General features: G+C 40.6%; 1 long non-coding RNA gene across 1 annotated transcript in view; it reads right to left on the bottom strand.

Moving 5' to 3' along the window:
- Positions 1–1,665: 1,665 nt before the first annotated feature.
- The window catches only part of LOC102553943 (uncharacterized), a 133,704-nt gene continuing 111,629 nt past the window's right edge, over positions 1,666–23,740 (bottom strand). The window contains exon 8 of the long non-coding RNA XR_010064407.1: positions 1,666–20,217. This is a non-coding gene — a long non-coding RNA (uncharacterized LOC102553943). The remainder of the gene's footprint in view (positions 20,218–23,740) is intronic.

Below are 23,740 nucleotides of genomic sequence, written 5' to 3' on the forward strand. Positions count from 1 at the left end.
ATTCTGTGTCACTTTGAACAAGACATCTGACCTTTCCGCAGCTCACTTTCTCTCCTCTCTAAAACGATAATGATATTTGCCACCTGTCTCTTGGCACTTTGTGGTTCCGGATCTTTTCCTTTCTATTCTGCACTCAGGCCATGTACATGCCGCGGAATACATAGTACTACTCTCAGAGGTTAGCCTCACAGGTGAGCTAATATGTGTCTCATGAGGGGGTGCCATAGTTTTGCGTAAAGATATTCTTATCTGCAGAGTTTAGGTTCCTAGAGCCAACTCCTGATGCCCTAGTGCTGAGCACAAAAGCATGAAATGCCACGTGCGGACACAGAAATGATGACTGATAGCTGCCCGCTATACTATGCTTTATTCCAGTCTTTCATAGTAAACTGATTACTCTAAAGAAAGCAGTATTTCCAGAAAGTGATTGAAATAGAAAGCTTTTTCCTTCCTGGGGATCAGTTTGGAGCCTCCGTTCAGTCAGTTTGGGATGCCATAACAAAATACTACAGACAAGAGAAATGGTTTCTCTCACATACATGGAAATGAAAAGCCCAAGATCAAGGTTCTGGCCAATGTTTTTTCTGGCACTGCTTCCCTTTCTGGCTAGAGGATGCTTAATTGCTTACTGTACCCTCACAGGTACCATTTGGTTATTTCCCTCACCTCACCCAACTCCCATCTCACCTTCACTCCCACTCTCACAGAAGAAGAAGAGAGAGATCATTTCACTAATGACTCTTTTATAAATATGATCCTTTAAATGACGAAATAAAGAACTGATCATACACATAAATAAAAAAGTAGGAAAGCTACAATTTGTCTTTAATTAGAAGGATATGTGTTATTAGTGGTTCCATTCTGCATAAATAAATCAATAGATTTCATGTAAATTCTTAGAATCTGAAAGTCATTTTATAAGAAAGTAAAGGAAGTAAGAAATTAGGCTTGCCATATACTATAGGAGTATACTACCATGTCTCGGGGGTACATTTGAAAGAAGTAATTCAGTGTGCCAAAGATACATCTGCCTTTCAATGTATACTGTATCACAATTCATAATAGTCATGAGTAGCAAACAACTTCACTTTCCACAGTTAGACAAATGTATGGAGAAGACCTAATATGAATGCACAATACAATAGTACCCAGACTTCAATAAACAAAGTCTGCCATCCATGGCAACATAGATCTAGCCTGGAGGGCACTGAGCTAAGTGAAAAAAGCCAGGTATGTCATATCTTTACTTATATAGGGAAACTAAAAATATCAAACCCAAAACTGGAAACTGAAATGGTCCTCACCAGAGATTGGGGAAGGATAGAGAATAGAGAATAAAGACACGAGAAGAAATATTAAGCAAAGGACACAAAATTTGAGTAAGGCAAGGAGGAAGCAGCTTTAATAATGTATTACACAGAGCTGGAACTATAATAAAGAATGGTGTGTTGCAGAACAAATAAGTGTTAAATGGTTTTTGCCACAAAGAAATTATTAGTATGAGAGGCTATGGACCCATTCATAAGTTATCTTTAATAACGTCACAATGTAAATACATATAAGAGCATTATACTATACATCATAAATATTGTATTAGAGCTGAGGACATGGCTCAATAGGTAATTACAGCATATAGCACTTAAGCATGGGGACCTGAGCTGGGTATTCAGCATTCATATAAACACACACGAGAGAGAGAGAGAGAGAGAGAGAGAGAGAGAGAGAGAGAGAGAGAGAGAGAAGTAAAGATCCTAGTCTATTCTGAGATTCTATAATTGCATACAAACGTGGCAAAGTCTGCTGCTGACATAACCTCAGCCTCCAGCTTGCGGCTGTGAGAGTTTGGATCACCTCCAGCCTCAGGGCTCTTGCCACCATCGGGACAATACACAGAACGCAGACTCTGTGCCTCCATCCCAGCCATCATTTCCCTAAGTCATCTCCAGTCCCAGAATTCATTTCTTGTAATCCCTAGTACCTATTAAGAAGTGTGTGTGTGTGTGTGTGTGTGTGTGTGTGTGTGTGCGTGTGTGTGTGTGTGGGTGCGTGCATGCGCACGCGCGTGTGTGTTCAATTTTACTTGAGGGCCAGACCCTCAGCAGATTCAAAGTAAACCCAGAACACTCATGTGGTGGTTTTCATTAAACAGCTGACATTTGTCTTATAGAGGTGAGTTTATCTTACTACAATTCTTCATAGCAGTCATGGGAAAATAGCAGCAGTTACCCTGTGAAGGTAAATATTATGGCAAGATAAATATTAACTTTTAAAGGAACCACTATAGCTGGTTAAGAACCACAAATGGCATCAGTTGTATACGGTTTACACTTTCATAGAGTCTCTGGATGAGTTTTGTGAACTAAATCTGTTTTTCTCATAGATCTAATATCAGGCTGAAGGTATTCAGTACTCTGCTCAGTACAAAGAAATGTCTTTGTAGCTATGGACCGTGTTCAGCAAAGAAGGGCTTCTACATGCTCTGTCTTGCTCTACATGGCTGGGTTTCTCTTCTCACCGGGCTCAGCCTTTCCTTGTCTCTGAGAATTAAATCAGAGGCACACAGAAAGCCCTGCAGACCTGGTACCTGGCTTAGCAATGTCAGAACAAGCCAGAAACTTCCAGGGTTTCAGTCAGAATATGACTTGGAGATGCCTGCAAATTACATATCTGCTGTTTGCTCCTCCTTGTAACTGGGAACAGACTAGAATGAATAATTAATCAGCCCTTCCTCACTCACCAGGCTAGAGAAAAGGATAGAGGGAGATTATGTTGGATTAGGCTATGTTCTCAAGAATAGCATATTAACTATCTGGAGAAGACTTTACAAGCTGGTGTCTCACTAAAGGTCCTTTCAGCTTGCTATCCACCCTCAAAAACATAGCTTTTCCTGTCTTCAAGTTAACCACCCTTACTGGTGCCCATAGAGGAGAATGTCTTCAAAGGTTTGCCATGCAAATGCTTGCAACAATATCCCAGCTGCAGAAGCAAACCCTCTGAAGGGAAAACTTGCCCTGTGTGGCTGCTGCTTGCTTTCCCCACTCTTAGCAATTGCCTCCCAATGGGAGGAAAGGCCAATCTGAATAGAAGACGCAAGGCGTTAGGCCCATGAGCATGCAGAAATTTGCTAAGAATGCATGAGCTTGTTAATGAACAGAAATGTTTTCAAAGCACGTGTGTGTGTGTGTGTGTGTGTGTGTGTGTGTGCGCACGCATGCGCACGCGCACAGCCCTGAGTGTGTATGCTCATCTAGAATTGGTTAGGGAGCAAATGATTCCCAGAAAACACTTCCTGCAGTGTCCCAACAGCTGAGTGCTCAGTATTTACTCACAGGTAAAACAAACCAAAATGATCAGTCAGGGAAAAATTCTTATATATAAATTGCAGTGCATATTTGTGAATAAAGATACAAAAATCATCGAGATAATATATGTAATTTTATGCCTCCCCCTGTCCAAAAAAAAAAAAAAAAAAAACAACTATTGGAAGTATTGCTTCTAGCCTGGTAGTAATCTCATAGATTAAAAATGGCTTCCAGGGACAAGTGGTGGGGGGAGCTCAGAAGTAAATGGCACCTGCTGCACTTGCAGAACACCTGACTCCAGTTCTCCCACACCTGACATAATAACCATCTGTTACTCAAGCTTCAGGGACACCAATGTCGTCTTCTGGCTTCCCGAGAAAACTACACACACATGCATGCCTGTGGGGGCGCGCACGCGCGCGCACACACACACACACACACACACGTAAAATTTTTGTTAAACAAAGCTTTTAATCACAGAATCAAAGGGCATACGGAGACAGGAATTTACTCATTTCCTTTCATCCCCTGAGTACGGGGGTTCTTTGTCCTTTTGTAGAAGGTTTTATTTACTGTTTAGAATTGAAAGATCATGGTGATCAATTCTTAGAACTAGACCATTGATAGAAAAAGATAATAGTGATGACATTTAATAACACTGTCACAAATAATGTTGATTGATTATGAATTAGTAAGTTGGGAGATAAACAATAACCTGCTTTCTTTACAATTCTATTCTGGCTCCAACAGAAATTCAAACAGAGAAGTTTTTAGAAAAGTTGAAGCACTGGTTAGTTCTTGGAATTGGTACATAGATTTCCAAAGGGATTATATATATTTTTATAGGCAATACTCACTTATGAGGAAAATTGCAGCCTTCTTAGAAGGAAGACGGCTGGCCACAGCTTTGAGAGTTTTGCAAGTAGAATAAAAACAGATGAGAACAATCACGTCTTCACGGACTGCTAAAGAACATGTGTTCATAGAAAGACCTTGTGGTGATCATGTTGTAAAACCTACCAGGTTGTACAAATCTACTGTTTATGTAGAATGTTAGAAAAAAATCTAACTGTGAAGGAGAAATGTATAAAAAGAAATAGAGATGCCCTCATCCCGGAGGCCAGGCTGCAGGAGCCTATGAACCATGTGAGCCGTGGGTCTCCTGAGATAAATGAGTTCATGAGGGTTCACTTGTGTTACAAACTGCAAATCGGGTCTGCTGTAAGGCAGTTTCACATTTGGAATTTAGGGTTCCCCAAGGGTTCTGTTTCAAAGAAAGAACCATCTATAATGATGAGTGGTGGAAAGCTATACATCAAACAATATCTTTATGTCCTCGGATGGGCTTTAAATCACTCTTTCACCAGGAGAAATGACAGGAAGATGGCAGACTTTAATTCAAACACCACAAAAAGTATTTAAATAGTGATAGGGATAAAAAACAGGTCAAGGAAAGGCAAAAAGAACCCCTGAAGTCAAAGTCTCACAGAAGCACACCAAGGCGTTGGGCATTAGGAATTTTCTCAGGGAAAGAATCTTCTTATCCAATATAGGATTGTGAAAATGTTCAGAATTTTTACTTTGAGGGCAAGGCTATCGGTCTGTTAATAAATAAAATAAACCTAATGTAGCAAAAGATGATGAAAATACCCATGGCTTTGAACAATCAAATGCTAGGACCAAGCATAGATGGGGCCGGTGACTGTTAGCCTGGCATTTCTGAGCTGGAGGAAGCAGCCATGTGCTTGCTAGCCAAGCGAACACCAGACCCTGGAGGCTAACCCAGAACACTGAGGGAGCGCCCTTTGAGATTCATCTTAGCTTGCCATTTAGTTTGGTGGATCAGCCCCTGTGAATAATTTTCTAAGCCTGCGTCTTTTCATTCCCAACCGTTTTTCACCTCCATCGACACAGCTTTTCACCTATGAAAGTGAAATGCTGAGGCTTATTGGTCTGTCTGTTAGAATTTGAGAATTACCAGCAAGTTGCATTTATTTGGAATATTCTGGGGAATACTGGGCTAGGGGAAAATAAAATGAAAAGAAAGGGCTCTATATTGGTGGGGTTTTTTTTAAATCAACTCTTCTCCCAAAGAAATTTGACTTCCTTTCTGAAGTCTCCCCAGTAGGAACCATAGGAAAATGACAGGGAGCTTCTGGTTGGTTTTTCTGGCTGCTAAAACATATGTTGTTATGTCATGTCCTAAACAGAAAACTGAAGCATCCCTTTCAAATTCTCAGCACCACTGACACTTCCAACAAGTGCTCTCGTATTGGTTTTGGTCTTATCTGTTCCTAACAGACAGCCTCATGCCTTGGAAATTTGACCTGAAATAAAAATTCAGCCCCAAGTATCTGCTGTCAATTGTGCAGAAAATAGGAGATGACAGCAAAGTCACTTCTGCATGCTGAATTAGATCTCCCTCCACCATCTTCTAATGTCATTATTAGCACTCAGATACACTGTGTCAAAATGTGTCTGTGTAGGGAGATGGACTAGGCAACACTGAGTGTTCCTCTTAGTCGACTTGACAAGCTATTTTTAATATGCACGTCTGCATAGGGAATTATTTAGGAAAGGCTCCTAGCCCGTCACAGAGATTTATAGATGGAGCTACAGGAAAGGAACACAAACAGTCAACAGGAAGTCAGCTTTCACAATCCAGTTTCAATTAGCAACTTACAAATTTGGGCAAGGCAACTTTGGTTTGGGTCTTACAGGATCCATAACCCATAGGAAGAAACTCTGCCTGAGATGTCGGTAACCTGCAGCAGCTCTCAAAACTCAGTGGTTTTGATTCGGTTTATTTCGAGATGGTTCCATTGGAGATGAATATTCTATCTTCTAGGTGAATCTGAGCTACTTGTGTGGAATTTGCACAATGGAATGAATCTGCAAGCAAGCAACATCCTTCCTCTGTCTCTCATAGGAAGCCGTTTAGGGAGAACGGGTTACTTTTTCAAACCCCATCACCAAGTACCACTGAAAAGACACTGAGAGGTATTGTAAGTCTAATGAAACTATCTAGAAACTTACACAGTATATACTATCATACATGACGGAAACTATGTCCTTATGACTGCATAGAGAAAGCATCTGATAAAAAGATCGAAGTGTAACCAGCAGAATTAAATGTAACAGAAGAGAATGTTTCTCATAGATTTCATTATCTTAAGAAACAAAATGGTGTACTTTAAAATTAGCAGTACTTATACTATTTCAATCTGAACGTTTTGTCCTCAGAACCTTGAGACTATTTCAGTTGAAGGAAAAGACATGTCCTTTGAAAACTTTAAAGAAAATATTTTTATGTGAAACATCACATGATCTGGCAACCCACATTTTGGGATCTATGCAAAGGATATGGAATAAGCATATCAGTGTGACATCACAGCTATTTCAGCCACCATTCACTGCAGCATTATTTACAACAGCCAAGACATAAAATAAGTAGACCTTAATGTCTACTCCAAGAAAATACAGTATATACTCAGGAATTGTGGTTCAAAAGAAGGAAACCTGGGCCTCAGAAGATAATGCCTTTGGTAAACTGTCCACTGTACAGGCATGAGGGCCTGAGTGTGAATCCCACGAGTCCACATAAACATCAGCATGGTGATACTCATGTCTGCCAGCCCCACACGTTGGGAGTAGAGATGAATGGATCCTGGAACTCACTGGCCAGCCATTCTAGCTACTCAGTGAGCCCCAGTTTCAATGAGAGACCCTGTCTCAAAAAGATAAGAGTAAGAAACATATCCAATGTCACTCCCACATACACACATATACATGCCTGTGCATATGCCCATACACAAATGCAGATAGATACATTACACACACACACACACACACACACACACAGAGAGAGAGAGAGAGAGAGAGAGAGAGACAGAGACAGAGACAGAGACAGAGAGAGAGAGTGAGAGAGAGAGAGAGAGAGAGAGAGAGAGAGAGAGAGAGAGGAAATTCTATCATTTATAACTTGAAGCTAGAAAGACATTGAGTTTATTAGCCATATTGAGAGGGAAAGAGAAAATAAAATTTCAAGGAACTAACAATTGAAAACTCTTGTGGTGATTTAGCAGTAATAACAATGAAGGCGTGAGCTGGCAATGTGCCGTGGACCTCTCCATCCCCTCATTGACCTCTGTGCTGCAACCTTGTGAAGCTGGACACGGCAGAGTTTCTATCCCTAACTTCAAGGGCCACGGTCTTTACCAATCACCAGTGTAAGACCTGCCTTGCATCATTTTGGGTTTGGTCCCTTTAATTCAGAGAGATTCCTCCACAAAGAAAGGACAATTTCTGTCTCTGGAATCGAGCATCTTCAGGGGTTGGAGCCGGAGGCTCTTCCGATCATTGTGAGTATTCCTGAGGGAACTTGTCTTTCTTCCCTAAACCATGTTAAACAGCTTCTGATTCAGCAGCCTATTCTACCAGGCATGGCTTTTCGTGTACTAGTTAGCTATAGTTAATGTGTTCACTTAAAAAGCTCACCTTACCCATGAAATCATCGAAGCTTCTTTTAGCTGAAAGTAATCTCCCACTCTCCGTGTACCTTTTCTCTCCAATCACTGTACAGCTTCATCACATGTCGTGTCATTAGAAGTGACGTCACGTGTAACTTTCTCTTATACAGTGGTAGTGGATACTTTCTTCTATATTATTACTTTTGTTTTGATGCCTCAAGACAATATCAAGGAGGAGGAGAGGGAAAGGGGTGAGACAGACATGAGTATGGATGGCGGTAACTGTTCCTTTAATTTGTCTCATTGAACAAAATGATCATTTGTAATGAATTTCTTATGGAGGCGACTAGACCATGCTGACCAACAGACTCGGCATGTGTGCCAGCTCTGTAGCCTACTTTGTGTCAGGTGGATGTCTTCATACGTGATGATACCTGCTAGACCTGGAGGCTGGAGTTCAGAATTCATAGTTCAGATATGTTGAGATAGCTGAATCTTCTCTATGAGTCAGACCCAACTCACTTACACAAGCATGAACAGGTTTAACAGAGGGCAGTGACCCAGTGCAAAGCATGATGGCCCAACGACATCATCAAGAAACTCCTGTCACTCATCTAGCCTCATTTCCTCTTTCAAGTCTTAGCTTCAGAACTCTTTAAAGAAGGCTTGCCCCCTCTATCATGTTAAAATCTGTCTTCAATACTTAATTTCTCTCCCATGGCTCTGCAGTATAGCATACTCATGTCTTTTTCTTATTTTTAAAGTGAATACAAATAATTATATATAGCTATGATTATAAATATAATAATCATAGTTTTCTTTCATCACTGGGGGACCTGGGGAAACATTTGACAGTCATGGACACAGTCTATATCCAAGGTTGGTCTATCTATTAGGGAAGCACTAGCCATGGTGACTACTGAACACTGTAAATGTAGATAATATATATGACTAACAGAAGTTTTTTATTTTATTTGGGTTTAATTAGTCTCAGTTTAAGCATCTGCATTTAGTGGCAGTCATGACATTGGTCTCCACACCTTAAATGTGTACCCTAAAGCCAGGCACATGATAAATACTATATCTTAAATATATAAACCAGATATGGTAAATAGGATTTCGATGAATGAAAAAATAAAACTAGGTCATGTATCAACACCAGGATTTGTTTGTTTATTTGAGTTTTTGGTTATTGAGCCTTTTGTTTTGCGTTGTGTTGTGTTGTGGTTGTTTTTATTTAATTTCCTATCTTCCATAGTACTGAAGCCAGAGCTCAGACATGACATCCAAAAGTAGGTGTTTGTAACATTTTGTACGAGCATCTTGGCCTTTTTGCTATTGTTATAAATGGAGATCTATTAAGGTCAAGTCAGTTTGACTCCATCCTTGCCCTTATCAAAAGACAGTCCTCAGTGGCTCCCTCTTATTTTTATATGCCATTTGGGTGGCATTTATGTATATCAATTGTTGGTCTTTTCTCCATGTCTAGTATAAATGGTTGAACATTTAGACTTATGTGGTTGATATGCAGAGAAATAAACATAAAAGAAAAAGGGAATCTTCCTTATGTTTGGGTATTTTCTTTAGTAGTTGAAGAAATATTGATTTTCCCCATTGGTACACAAATGTGTATGTGTGTGCGTGTGCACACACATACACACAGAGAGAGAGAGAGAGACAGACAGAGACAGAGACAGACAGAGACAGACAGAGACAGAGACAGACAGAGACAGAGACAGAGACAAAGACAGACAGAGAGGCAGAGAGACAGAAACAGAGAGAGAGAGAGAGCTGGGAATTCAACCCAAGGCCTTGACAAGCACTCTGCTATTAAACTTCCACCTCAAACCAAGTGTCCAGTATTCCATAAATTATTTTATTATTTTACACACAATGTGATGTCACCTCACTCTGATTAATTCTGAAATGTTGCATAGAAGATTTCACTTTTTATGACTTACTCTAGGCCTCTCCTAATAATTGTTGACCCTTATAAAATATGGGGTGTGGATATTATTTCTGACTCTAGAAAAAAAGCTAATTAAATGATAGTAAAGATAAGGAAAATACAAAGACATTGTTCTGCCTTTTACTGTCAAAATTCTACAGCTCAAAGTCCTAAGCTTTACTTAATTATGTCAAAATGCAAAAAAAAAAAACAAAAAAACAACAAAACAAAAACAAAAAAAAAAAGGATTAGGGATAATGTCTCTCTTGCTGTTCCTGGTCCCTTTCTTTGCATATCCTGAGTCACATAGGCTACATCAGGCTGTGATTAAACACTGAGACAGACATTGTGTTGGTTTTGTTTAGTACAGATGAAGAATCCAGTGTGCAGAGCAATGTTACCCTCACAATTTAACATCTTTAATCCAATGAGGCAGTTTACTGCTCCCTCCTTGGACAGGTTTCCAGTCATGGACGTGAAAGGAATGAACAGGAAGTGGATTCAAGGGAAGGCTTTACAACGGTGGATTGGAAAAGGACCAAGTTTTCATTTGGCATCTTTCTGGAAAAACAGGACCCTTAGTTAAACAAAGCAGGGGCATCCTAACCACTTGGCTATGGACCACAGCTAAGGGTCTCTGTGTACCTCAGCTGCCCACAAGCCAACAGGGCAAGCAGACAGGGCACAGACAGGATAAGTGAACGCAGAGTGGAAGGCAGAGGCTGCCTAAAAATAGTGTTATTTTTCCTGAGCACCTTGTTTTGAAAGTCTGAAGTGTACTTCGCTAGACAGAAGAAAAGAAGAGAAAATGTCTGTGAAACATGTGCATAGCCATCAAGCATCTCTGATTCTCTCTAACAACAAACCCTCTCCGGGCATCTCTAAATAAATTACCTGCTTTATACCTGGCCTAACGTGACCAGGACTTCAGATCTATCGAAGAGTTGAGCTAAATCAATGTTTTTACCCCCAGCAAAAACAGTGATGGGAAAATGCCCCAGCTAGAAGAACAGGAGAAGGACCTGACTCCAATTTCAAATGTGATTTAATTGACATTTCCTTTACCCACACATGTGAATTCATAATAGCTTCTTTAGTCTTCTATAAAGGGTCTTTACAGATTTAATTTCCTTTTCTTCCACATACCTACATATCAAACTGACTCTACCCAAAAATAAAGAGAACTATGTTGATATCAGAAAAGGCACACTCGATTCATATGAGGCTCCACCCGGGAGAGAGTGATACAAGAATTTAGTATAACTCCTGCTTCCTTCAACAGCCCAGAGAGACTTCAACTCACAGCTACCGATGCTACCTGGAACATTCAGAATTAGTCTGAATACTGAGTCATTTGGCTGGCGCTGTGATCCATGAATGGATCGTCAGGTTTCTCTCAGCCTTTCTTCATCTGTGCTATGAGGTGTGATGGTTTGTACATGCTCAACCCAGGAAGTGGCACTACTAGAAGGTGTGGCCCTGTTGGAGTAGGTGTGTCACTGTGGGGGTGGGCTTTAAGACCCTCATCCTAGCTACCCAGAAGTCAGTCTTCCACTAGCAGCCTTCAGATGAAGATGTAGGGCTCTCAGCTCTGCCTGCACGATGCCTGCCTGGATCCTGCCATGCTCCCACCTTGATGATAAACCTCTGAACCTGTAATCCAGCCCCAATTAAATGCTGTCCTTTATAAGACTTGCCTTGGCCATGATGTCTGTTCACAGCAGTAAAACCCTAACTAAAACAAGGAAAAGATATTTAGTTGAAAGGATAACATGAAGTGATGTTACCAAATCTCTTTGGTGGGGGGTAGCAAGATGATTCAGTGGACATAGGGCCTTCTGCTAACTCTAATGACTCAAGTTTGATTCCCAGGACTCAGGCGATGGAAAAAAAGACTCTAGCGAGTTATCCTCTGACCTTCACACATGTAGCAGAGTGTGTACCCATTTACACACTTAAACACACAGAATACATACACAAGATGTGATTTCAAATTTCTGTAAGTTACACTGAGCATAACTATATGTGCTTGAAGCCTCAGTGCTAGGGGGAGTAGAGATAGGAAGATTGTTGGAGCTCCTGAGGTACCAGCCTAGCTCTGGGTTCAGTGAAAGACCTTGTCTGTAGGGAATAGAGAAAGAGAGTGATAGAGATTCAGTGGACTCTCAACTTGATTCTGAACCCTTAAATGAGCACACACACACACACACACACACACACACACACACACACACACACACACACACACATGCACGCACACACACACAAATACACATATAGTATACACTCATACATACAAAAAAATAATAATGAAAAAGTAACACCTAGACTAATAGCATATAAAAAGTACTCAAAATGATAACCTTAAAAACAAATCTGATCATAACTTTCTTATGTTTAAATAAATAAATAAGCCAAATCTTAATTTAGAATTTTTCTTTAATTTTTAATTTTAGCAATAAATAAATGTGGAAATCTCACTTTCTTGGGAGCATGATAAATGGCTTTCAGGGTCCATGAACTTGTTAGTAAATCTGAGGCATCCATACGTGTCAGAACAAAGCATATCTCCCCCGTGAAGTAAACTTCACTGGAAATACTTTTCATGTCTCATTTGTTTGTTTGGATTTATCTGGAGTTCCATCTCCAGTAGCAGGTGCGAGTCTGCGGCAAAAGAAGTCGAACGGAAGCGTAGGGAAGACCCTTAATGGGAGGCACAAGTGCCGACAACACTAAGGATCTATATCTCAAAAACAAATTAACACGGCACACTGCCAGGACATACAGACAGAGATCAATGAAAAGATGTTCTCACAAATAGAATATTGAGAGGCAGGCAGTCGTACACCCGTGCCCTCAGGACCTTTCCAGAACAAAGCATGTTTCAGGACCGCAAAGGTTGCTGGGCATTCTTCCTTCTGTCCCTTCCTTTCTTGTTGTCTTCCCTTGCTCCTTCTCTTCCCTCACCCCCTGTCTGTCTCCTTCCCACTCCCCTCTCTGCCACATCCCCTTTTCTTTCTGTCCCTTAATATAGGACGTCTTTCAGGTATCGTAAGAACCTTCCAAGATGCACCTACTGATACCACAATGGGAAGGAAATTGCCTATAGCTTATCTATCCCAATAATAAGAGGGAAACAAAAATCTCTGAAATACCCTGTGTGCGTGTGAGTGATGGTGTGTGAGTGACTGTGAGTATGTGTGGGTGTGTGCGTATATGTGTGTTCAAATACATGGAAATGTGTGTGTCTTCATGAGTGTGCACTTGTGCACTAGAATCTCAAGCTGTCTGGGGGAGGAAATGTTTGAAGATTTAAGTGCTATGATATTTGCAATACATTATATTTATATAATATACGCAAAGATACATTTATCTATATACAAATATATATCATGGATAGATAGATCTAGATAGATATACAAAGAGTTGAGTGGGTTCCAGTAGCTACTGCTGTTCCAATATACATATCTCATGTTGCATATCCAAGGATCCAGGGTATGCTGGCGGGGCTCAGGGAGGTGAGAGGGTGGAAGAACATGCTTCGTGCACTGTTCATTTTTCTTTAAATTTTCATTTATGCTACAAGGGGGATTAATATCTGTCTCAGATCTGTTCATTATAAGCTCTCATATCCTTTCCTGTCTTTTGAAGAAATATTATGTAATTTAAAACTTTCACTGGGATACTTTTTTTTTTTTTTACCAGCACAACACATCTCTGCCCCCTGCTCGCACGTTGCTGCTGAATGGAGGGCTACAGATGCAGCCACCGAGCATAAGAGAATCTGGAAATCCACAGAGTCTCCGGGAATAAATAGGCATGGTGTCAGGGACAATCGTTCTGACAGTGACAGACGTGTCTCTGGTCTGGCTTATTGGTCCATTTTAATGTTTTTTTTTCCAAACCGGTGTTCTTGTGAAATGATTTCTTAAACCACATCCAATTAGCTAGAAATAGGGAAAAAAAGAAAAAACTCCATTGGATAAATTGATAAGTCACACTTTTCTAAAAATCCAAATTGCCTTTTGATTGGTTTCTCTGGTAATTGCTTCTGGATAATCAGCAGCTTTCAGCACTTTCTTTTCCCCTCTTGTCAAACACAAAACAAAACTACAGAAATGAAAGCAACCATTACAAGCAGTTTCAGGTTTTTTTTTTTTTTTTCAAAGCCGGTTATAATTAAAGGGTTTGCAGTTGCTATTATTTTGCTCGGGTTATTACCAACATGATCAATTCTGTGGTCTTCACAAAGGCCCCTACCCTTACATCAGAATAAATAATCACACGTGGTATTTACAAGTGACATGCCCTCAGGTGGGGGAAAGTTCATGAATCAAAGGAAAGTAAGTCCGCAGTGTACCCAGCATGCAATGCACGCGGTCCCTGTCTCATCCAACATTTCCTTGAACACATCCGTCCTTGGAGCATTGTCTCCCCCCCCTCCCCGTTTTTTTAACCCACTCTATAATCAGCCCACATCAAAATTTGCCTTAATTACAGAAGATAATTATAGAAATCATTTTTCTGGTTGCACACAACCTTCACATTTTCTAACCTACGAGCTTTGTCATTTTTGAAAAAAAAAAAAAAAAAGACTCCCTTGATGGTACTTTTAGTCAGTGAATCCAGATGCTGGGTATGGTCTCTCCCCATAGAAAGATGAGTCACGTTCTGTATGGGATTAAGGTATACATTGCTCTCATTCTAGAGGACATCTATAAATGGTAAATATTGGTTTTGTTTTTCCAAGGAATGTGGTATGAGCAAGGGAGAGGAAAACGGTTAAAAGCCTTGACAGAATGTCAGCCATGAAGGGATGGTGCCCCCGGCTCCTGAGTTAAGTTCTACACTTTATGACGGTGATAGGTGATGAGCGAGCCTAAGGGATGGGACGCAAGAAAAGGGTTTGTGATTTCCAGGGTAAAGTGCTAATCTGTACCTCAGAACCTGCTGCATCCGCCCCCTAACATTTACTCTAAAATGCTTTCAGCTTTTCAGTCCTCCCTCCAAAATTAGTAGGGGGTTAAAGTAGAACCCATTGGGAGGTTACATTTATTTAATATTCAGCCCTTTCTTGGATGAAATATTGCAGTCTATCCTCATAGGTATTTGTCAAACCATTAGAGTAATGGTTTATAGCTATTAAATGAAATTGCAGTTCTGTTTGTAAGTTCCATTTACACAGGATAAGCAAAGTGCCTTCATTTAGATTTAAAATACCTGAAATCTTCGAGCAGCACATGAAGATTATGTAGACTGTTAACTAATTCGTGACCGTGGTGTGGATGGATGACACACGCAAATATGCACCCGTTGTCTATGCATCTGCAAAGCCATCCAGTACCAAGATCATACTGCGCCATTTGTTTCTTGAGGATTAAACAATCTGATACAATCGGTCTTTTATATGGGGTGCTGGGAGGTAACAGCTTACATCCCTGTTTTTAAAGAATCAAATGAAACGATGCTTTTAACCATTGTTTCCAGCACTGGGATATTTGATACAGTTCCTTCTGATAATAAATGGAGCGTCACACTCACAGCGAAAACAAAGCTTTCCTCTGGAACTTTCCACGTGCCTTTCCTCGCCGCACTTCGCTTCAGAGGCAATTTATAAAGATGCTGCTAGTACAAAGAAGCCAAGATAAATTAAGTCTTCAGAACGTCACCCTTCCTGCTAGGTGATGAGTTTGGCTGCTTTTAATAAAAGAGACGCTCTTGTATTCAAATGACTAATTACAAAAGCTCCCATTTTTAGTCCTAAGGGAGCCCCAGTTTGTGTCTCTCCCTACCGAGGAGTTAATGCATACTAATTGCTACAGTAGTTTACGCATCGATTTCAGTGGATTCTTACTAGGCAGCTCCTTCTATTGACTCTTGGAGGCATACATGGATACATACGTGCATACATATAATATATGCACATATAGGCCACACATAGAGATTTTATGCTTAAAGATATTATGGTTTTTGTGTGGCATGAGATACCTTGAGTGGAGGCCCCTAACCAGATAGACCTTCATATGGATTAGCTGAGGTGCTCTCTTCAAGATTGTGTGTACCATAGGTGCATGGCTTAGCAACCAGGGAAGAACTGGATTCCAGGTATCTTGGCCACTCCCTTGGATGGAGCTCACTCCATAGTAATTCAAGACACCTCTAATCCATCCTGGTGGACATACAAGTGCTCCGATCCTGTCCTGTGGGAAGTGTAATTGACTGATACCCTCGGCAACTTCCCCCTTTGAATCCACCATCATGTACACATTTGAATCACACCTCCCCTAGATGCTGGTCAGTATATTAGGGTTCTAACCCAAGCCCTCCCCACCTCCTCCCTTCCCCTCTGCCTTTCGCCCTTCCCTCCTCCCTTCCTCTCCTCCTCTCAGGAATCAGAACATCCTTGAGAGCTGATGTCTTTCACAGCCCTCCCTTTTATTCTTCCTTTGTCCTTCACAAACATTTCTACTTCATCTTGAGCACATCTAATTCTGTCTTGAGGTTTCCTTCTTGGAAGATTAAACACAACAAATAAAATTTTAGCCTTTTAGCAAAACATTACACTTTTATTTCTCATGCCCATGCACAGTACCATGAAGGAGGTGTTTTCTGTATGCTCTTGATTTCACAGACAAGGCAAATGAAGGCTTGGAAAGGATACGTAATGTCCCCACCAACCCATCATCGCAGGGATGGACTGAAGCATAGCTGGGGTTTCGCCACAGTTCTTTTCCAACCATAATTGTGACTTCTTTGGCCATCCTAACCTTATTCTATTTGCCACCTTGACAGGACAGACAGAAAAGCCATCAGCTGAGGGGAACATTTTTCTTAGACAAGAAATTCAAATATTTCCTTTTACTGCAGAAAGATCTCCTAAATGTTCTACTTAATAACCTCAGCATAAAGCACTTTTTATTATTCATATTTTCAGGTAAAAATTCTGTAGTAACTCAGAACTCACAGTCAGATACACAACTAACAGCAGAAACTAAATGTTTCGTTTGACGGCAATTATCATCTGGGAAATGATCATTATGGTCCAGAAGAAAAGATACTTAAGGGATGACTGCACAGTCTTTCCGGGCACACTACCCCTCCATAGCTATCCGCTATTGGCAAAGGCTAGAAGGTTGCCTAACTGTAGTGAGCCGTATTGGATTTGGGCCTAGCCGCTTTGTGACTGCATAGCTCAAGGTGGCTACTTGACTCTGGGCTGCATGGCCACAGAGGTTTAACCTTGAAATGACTGCCATACGGACATGAGATTGTTGAACTAAAGCCTCTCCCAGGAAGACCCTGGGAGCAATGACAGGATGTTTCAGCCTGAGCAATACACCGGATGTCCCTGAGCAGATTCCTGAGAAGGCTTCAACCTTTTCAAAGAACATGTCCCCGGAAGACTGTTGCCTCTTTGTTATAGGAGGATATCTTGCAGTGTAGTGATTCACCTTATATCCTTGGGCATTTCCCAAACTCCCCCACCCTAAGCTTCAGTTCCCGCTTCTATTCCTGCCTCAGAGCTTTAAATGCTGAACATTTCTCTCAATAAACGAGACCTTGACAACAGAATCTTGCTTGGTCTCCTTCTTCTCTCGCCCCCCATTTAGGCCCAAGGGTAGTGCCCCTTCGGGACCCTGAATAACTGGGTCCCCGCTGGTGGGGACAACTAACCAAAGGCTGGTTTATTCCCCATAATAAAATACAAAAATGACACACATACTTGGACTAGCTTCTGGTTTGAGACCCTTGTGAGTTTGTGAGAAGACTGAAGCCCCCATAGCCTTAGAGATAAAGAAATATATTCTGGGAGTTTGGGGCACGTCTAGAAAACTTTTCTGTCTGGAAGCAGATGAGGACATAGGAGCTGCAGAAACAATTGCAGTCACCATCTATTGAAATCATGTATGCCAAACGCTGAATTGAGTACTTTGCTTACATTAGCATGCAATAAAGCTCTTAGAAACTCTCTCAACAGTTCCACAAGGTCAGGGTTCTTATTGTCATCCCAATGTCAAAATGAATGAAACTGAGGCTTAGACATTTTAAACAACTTCTTCAAGGTCAACTAACTAGTAGGGCATAAAATAAAACTCAGAACAAGGACTTCCTGTTGCCAGGGCTCAAGGTTATTCACTAGGAAATATTTCAGCTAGATTTTGATTGTCACGCATTCACCTCTGCTTAAGCAATGTATTTCTAACAATCTGTTCTCAAGAAGACCATGTGGTATTTTAATAACATCAAGCAAAATGAGTTCAGGATCATATAAAATAGAATCTTTCCAAATGAATTCTCTTGTGCATAGCAAAGACTCCCAATACTTAAAGGCACAACAATTCCAACAAAAGTATATTTTAATACAAAGTTTTGATACAGCTTGTCGTGGTTTAAATAAGAACATACCCCAGAGGCTCATATATTTTAACACTTGGTCCCCAGTTGGTTGAGCTATTTAGGAAGAATTCAGAGATGTTAGCTTGTTGGCAAAGGTGCATCACTGGAGGCAAGCTTTGAGTGGCCATTTCCTGTTCTTTTTGCATTCTGGTTACTTTTGGAGATATGAGCTATCAGTTATCCCTGTCCCCATCCCTTTGCTAAACCTAACTCTCATGGACCCTAACCCTCTGAAACCATGAGTGCAAAAGTAATTGTTGTCTCAGAGGCTTATTGCTGAAAAAACTCACCCTTTCTTGTTGTTTCTGAACTTTGGCTGGCTAATTCAGCTCGGCTCTTCTGGCTCAAGTTCTTCTCTAAGCTGACTAATTCAAACTGGCTTCTCTCAGCTTCTCACTAAATTGTTCTGCTTGGAAAAACTACCTCTGAATTCCATGAACTAAACTGCACTGACTACACTCACTGAACAGACTGAATGGAACTGCACTCAATTGAACTCCACAGCATGGCCTGAGCTCAACTGAACTGCACTCACTGAACAGCCCTTCATCTCCAACCTGTCTCTGTAAAACTGTCCTAGTAAAACTGTTCTCTATCTATCTATCTATCTATCTATCTATCTATCTATCTACCAATCTCTGCATTGCTTTTAACTAACCTCTCTTTCCAGTCTGTTATCCTAAGAGTTTGGTGTATCCTATCTCTGACTCATTCTGTGAAATCTTTCCCTGATTTATCATTTTGTCTGAACCTCAATTAAATATCTCTTTCAAACATGGCTGCTTCCTTCTACAAACTAACCTTACAAAGGAAATGTCTGTATTCCAGACAGAGGGATTAATGGTGTATCTTTTTTTTTTTTTCGGGAGCTGAGGACCGAACCCAGGGCCTTGCGCTTGCTAGGCATGCACTCTACCACTGAGCTAAATCCCCAACCCCAATGGTGTATCTTTCCAGATGGATCACACAGGTCTTGAAGTTTTTTAGACATGGAGTAGCAACAAGCTGCATTAAAATTCCTCTACATTGAGCCCAATTAGATGATTTCATTTATAAACTGCCTAGGTCAGATATTTTATCACAGCAATAGAAACCCTAACTAATACACAGCTTAATAAAATTAGCTTTTGTGGTTGATCTTGGGCTTTTCATGTTTAACATACTTTGGAATGATTTGGAGGGCTTACTAAGGTGCAAGTAGGCTACTGGCTCCCAGATCTAGATTTTCCTTTGCTGAAGGAAGAGAGATAAAATTCTAACAAGTTCTTAGGTCAGGCTGAACCTGCTGGACCACAGAAAACTTAAAAACACTAATGATGCAGAACCCTCCATTCTCTTCGCACCTACATTTCACTTTCCAACGATGACAAAAGAGCTCAAGATCCTTAAGTAATGAGATAAAACACCAGTTAATGGAATAAAAAAAGTCAGTTTAGACAACAGGCTGCAGTGAAGTTGCAACCCTTGGTCTGTTGATTATCAATGCTATAGACTCCATCTAAGCACATATGTCAGAGAACGTGGTGAATAGAGTTGTATTATACAGTAAATGAGCCTAGGCGAAAGAATGGTCTGCCCTTCTATTAACGTTTCTTAGAAAACTTAAACCGTTGAGAATAAGAAAGGTGCATCTGGGAAGCAACTGCAACACAGAATTTTCTCTGCATGAAGACAATAACAGTCAGGTCCCCAGCTCACTCTGCTCTACTCTCCTTAACACTGTCTGTTAAGATGTTCTCTGGACAGTTCATCTTCAGGGTACCTGTCTGCTTTCAATAATTAACTTGCTAAGTGCCATACACTGTTTGCAGTTCCACCTTGCATATAGCCCCCTGTCTCAGCTCCCCACCTTAGGCAGCTGCACGCAGTCAAGGAAGAAGGTCTGGATGATGTCTCTGTTTGCCCAGGGAGAGTTCATGACTTCATGAAGGCTGTGGGTAGATATGCTATAAGAAACCAAGCTGACCTTGGAGTCGTGTCACACACGATTGTTCTTGAACTGGCAGATGTTGGACAATTTCTCTTCTCCACACTCAGCTGGAACATTAAGTATGGGCACTGTCTGTCCTGTGGATTCCTGCTCTCAGCATTGCCTTGGCTTCTGCATTTGAAGAGAACACAGCACAGCAGACTCTGACTTAAGTCTCTTCAGGGTTTATAAGACGTTAAGGCACACAGCTACTTTTAAACAAATGACTTCGCATTCCTACTATTTATCCCCTATCTGGTCACTAACTGGGACACCCTTTCTCTGCTGCCACAGGCTACTTTAATATCCATCTATAGGAATTTCTCTGCTTTTGACTTGAAATCAGATATACCAGGATCCTAGATCTCAGGAACCATTAATAAAGACTTCTAAGTCTTTGAATCTTTTCTGTGTTTTTCTTTAGACTTAAATACAAAAGGCATTTAAGCACTATCACATGGCCACACAAATCAAACTTATCTGCTAGGCTTTGAAGAAAGATCTTCCTCCGCTATGGTGACAGCATTGCCTTTAACTTTTGGTCAAAAAAGGTATCTAGACGTACCTCACCAATGACTGGGGTGGGAGTGTGGAACATTGTTGTAGTTGGAATCTTTTTAGACAAAGACGCAAGATGATAGTTCTGAGTGTATTCCTGAGGTACCAGTACCAGCCTTAAATACCAGGTAGGTGAGAAAACATATCTCTATCCTTAGAATAGTTACTACACTCACAACAGATTCTACTTTTACAATCTAATAAACCTTCAAAATGTGGCTCACAAGAAACCTTAACAAATAATGTTTTCCTTGTGTTACAAAGGCATGGTGGGTATGAAGTAGATAAAAATATAGTTTTTAGCTGACCAGACGTATATGCTCACCCCTCTGGCCTTACAAAAAAAAATCTCAGCAAAGTTAGAAAATAAGTATGAAAATACATTTACATTTAATAAACAGCTCTAGAAAGGCAAGGGATATGTGGGTTAAAGAAAATGAAGATACCAGAAAACCAGGATGGTGAGGAATTTGTACTTTAAAAGGAGAGGAGCAAACCAAGTGGGAATAGTCTCCCAACAAAAACTGCATAGAAGGAGAAGGAACTGGAGAGTTGACCAGCAACTTGTAGATATTCAAATTTCACATGGCAGAACAGTGCTGCTGTTTGAATATGGCTTGACACCAAACTCACACTGGATCTTGGTCCCATAGTGGTATTCTGAGGTAGAGTCTTGGGATATGATTAAAATTAAAATCATTGAAGTAGTACTCCAATTCTTGAAAGCTTCAAAGGAAGAAGGAAAAAAATCTCTCTCTCTCTCTCTCTCTCTCTCTCTCTCTCTCTCTCTGTCTGTCTCACACACACACACACACACACACACACACACACACACAGGCATGAACAATGTAAAGCTCTATGCTACTTTACAACTCTGACATTAAGATTATCATCAAAGAACCCCTACACCTTGTACCTCCATAAACTGGAGCCAAAAGGAGCTCTCCTCAAAACTTACATCAGGTTGGTGAGATGGTTGTGTGGGTAATGGCACTGGCTGTGAGGCCCGATCTGAATTACGTCACCGGAACACTCGTAGAAGGAGAGAACCAACTCCGGCAAGTTGGCCTCTCTGACTTCTGTCAGTTGTAGGTGCACTGTGGTGTGCATGTTCACACCCATACCCACACGGCAAACAAATGTTAAAAAAAATCAATAAGTAAACAAATAAAAATCCCCTATCTGACCTGGGTCTGTGGTACAGTAATCTTATCATCATCCCTAAAGAGGCTGATATGAAAGGTAATTGCATTTTCGTCCAAGCAAAGACAGAACCGTCTGTCTGACCGTAACTTCACCTACCCTCAGTGCCCATGTGGTTTTCTAAAATGACGCCTGACACCGAAGACTTTTGACTGGAAACCAACAGTTTAGTTGCAGCAACCATTTACATTATGATTCATGACACTAGCAAAATTACAGCTATGAAGTGGCAATGAAAATAATGTATGGGTGGGGTCAGCACAACACGAGGAATTATATTAAATGGTCGCAGCATTAGGAAGATTGAGAACTGGTGATCTAAAGGATCTCTCAGTTTATATCTATTCAAAAACATGCCTTGACATGTTCTGATTATTTCCTCCCTTGTTTTACTGTAAGCTCTAAAACTTTACCCAGGTCTATTTCTATTTCCAAACCACACTTAACCACACTTGTGTGGGCGTGTGTGCATGCACACATGCAAATGTTCATCTTCCCCATACTCTCCAAGAATCACCTGTCATTCAAAGCCTTGTGAGCATCTCAGACTATTCCTCCTTCCTCTGGTCTCTGACAGCATTGTGTATCCTTCTCAACTAACAGTACTTGGTTTTGTATTGTATTTCCTTATATGTATACATTCTCTTTAGGATCTAGGTTTCTTTTATGGATTAGCTATTAACTGTTGTACTAACGACAACCGATACGATACCCAAGTTACTAAGCACAACTCCCGTGAGGTGAAGGCATGACTCCCTAGAATCAGGAGTAAGTAAGTAAGTGTGCAGAGGATAGGTTATGCCCTGTCCACTTGATAGGAGTGTAAATCACGAGCAAGTAATGAACATAAGTTGAAAAAAAAAAAAAGTAAGATGCCTCAGGTTGATCTTCAGTGCATGGAAAAGTTATTTCAATATTTTAGTCCAAGTAGGAGCTCAGTAATACAGTTTCTCATAGAAATATTTTAAAAATTAATTAGAAGGGAGAAAAGGCTGAAGTTTAAAAGGTTAGAGAGACATAAAGGGCAGAACTGGGCCCCTAAAAAAGATGTGGAAGAAGTCCCTTAAGGTGGTTAATAAACTCTGATCATCACGGGACTCTGCCCACAAACGCCATGGGATATAGGCACCTTTCTGCCAGTTTCACCTGGGATCTCTGGAGTGTCTATACCAGCACCTAGAGGCTTTCAAATATCACAGCAGCTTTTAAAAGAGTCATAAACAGTCGATAACCAGGAGCTCTTCTTGTTCTCAGAGCACTGTGGTTTCCAGGGACTGCTCTTGATTCCCTATCCTGAATGACATTTATTGGGAACTCCCAATAAACAAAAGTGTTTTCCTCCAACAGTGCAAAAAATAGCACATTGGTTTTCTCGAAAGATAATTATCTACCTATTGCTAGTCTGTAGCATTTGATTCATTATTCTCTACCTAATTCCTAGACATTAGTATTTGAAAAATACCTCTGGCTTATATGATTATTAAAAATTCATAGGTGTCAATAAATGTCTGTTGAATGAAGGATTCATTAATATATTTTAATGATGTTGCATGATCACAAATTTCAGTTGAAAATATTCTGGAGAATTCACACTATTCATTTCTTGGTATAATTTATAAACAAACTGTCTAACCACTAAGTGATTGCCGCCAGTCATAAACAACAATGTGTGTGTGTGTGTGTGTGTGTGTGTGTTTTAGTACTCAAAAGGCACTTATCTCACTCTATACCCAAGTGAATTAGCAAGATCAGAAGTATCCTGTTCAGAGACTCTGACATGACTAAAAATAGATATTAAGTGACATCAGGAGCAAAATAATTCAACCACCTTTATCATTTTCCTAAGTTAGAAAACACAGTACGCATTAGCCTACAAATACTCCTACACTGAAAC

Source organism: Rattus norvegicus, chromosome 2, assembly GCF_036323735.1.
Source record: "Rattus norvegicus strain BN/NHsdMcwi chromosome 2, GRCr8, whole genome shotgun sequence".
Classification (NCBI taxonomy): domain Eukaryota; kingdom Metazoa; phylum Chordata; class Mammalia; order Rodentia; family Muridae; genus Rattus; species Rattus norvegicus.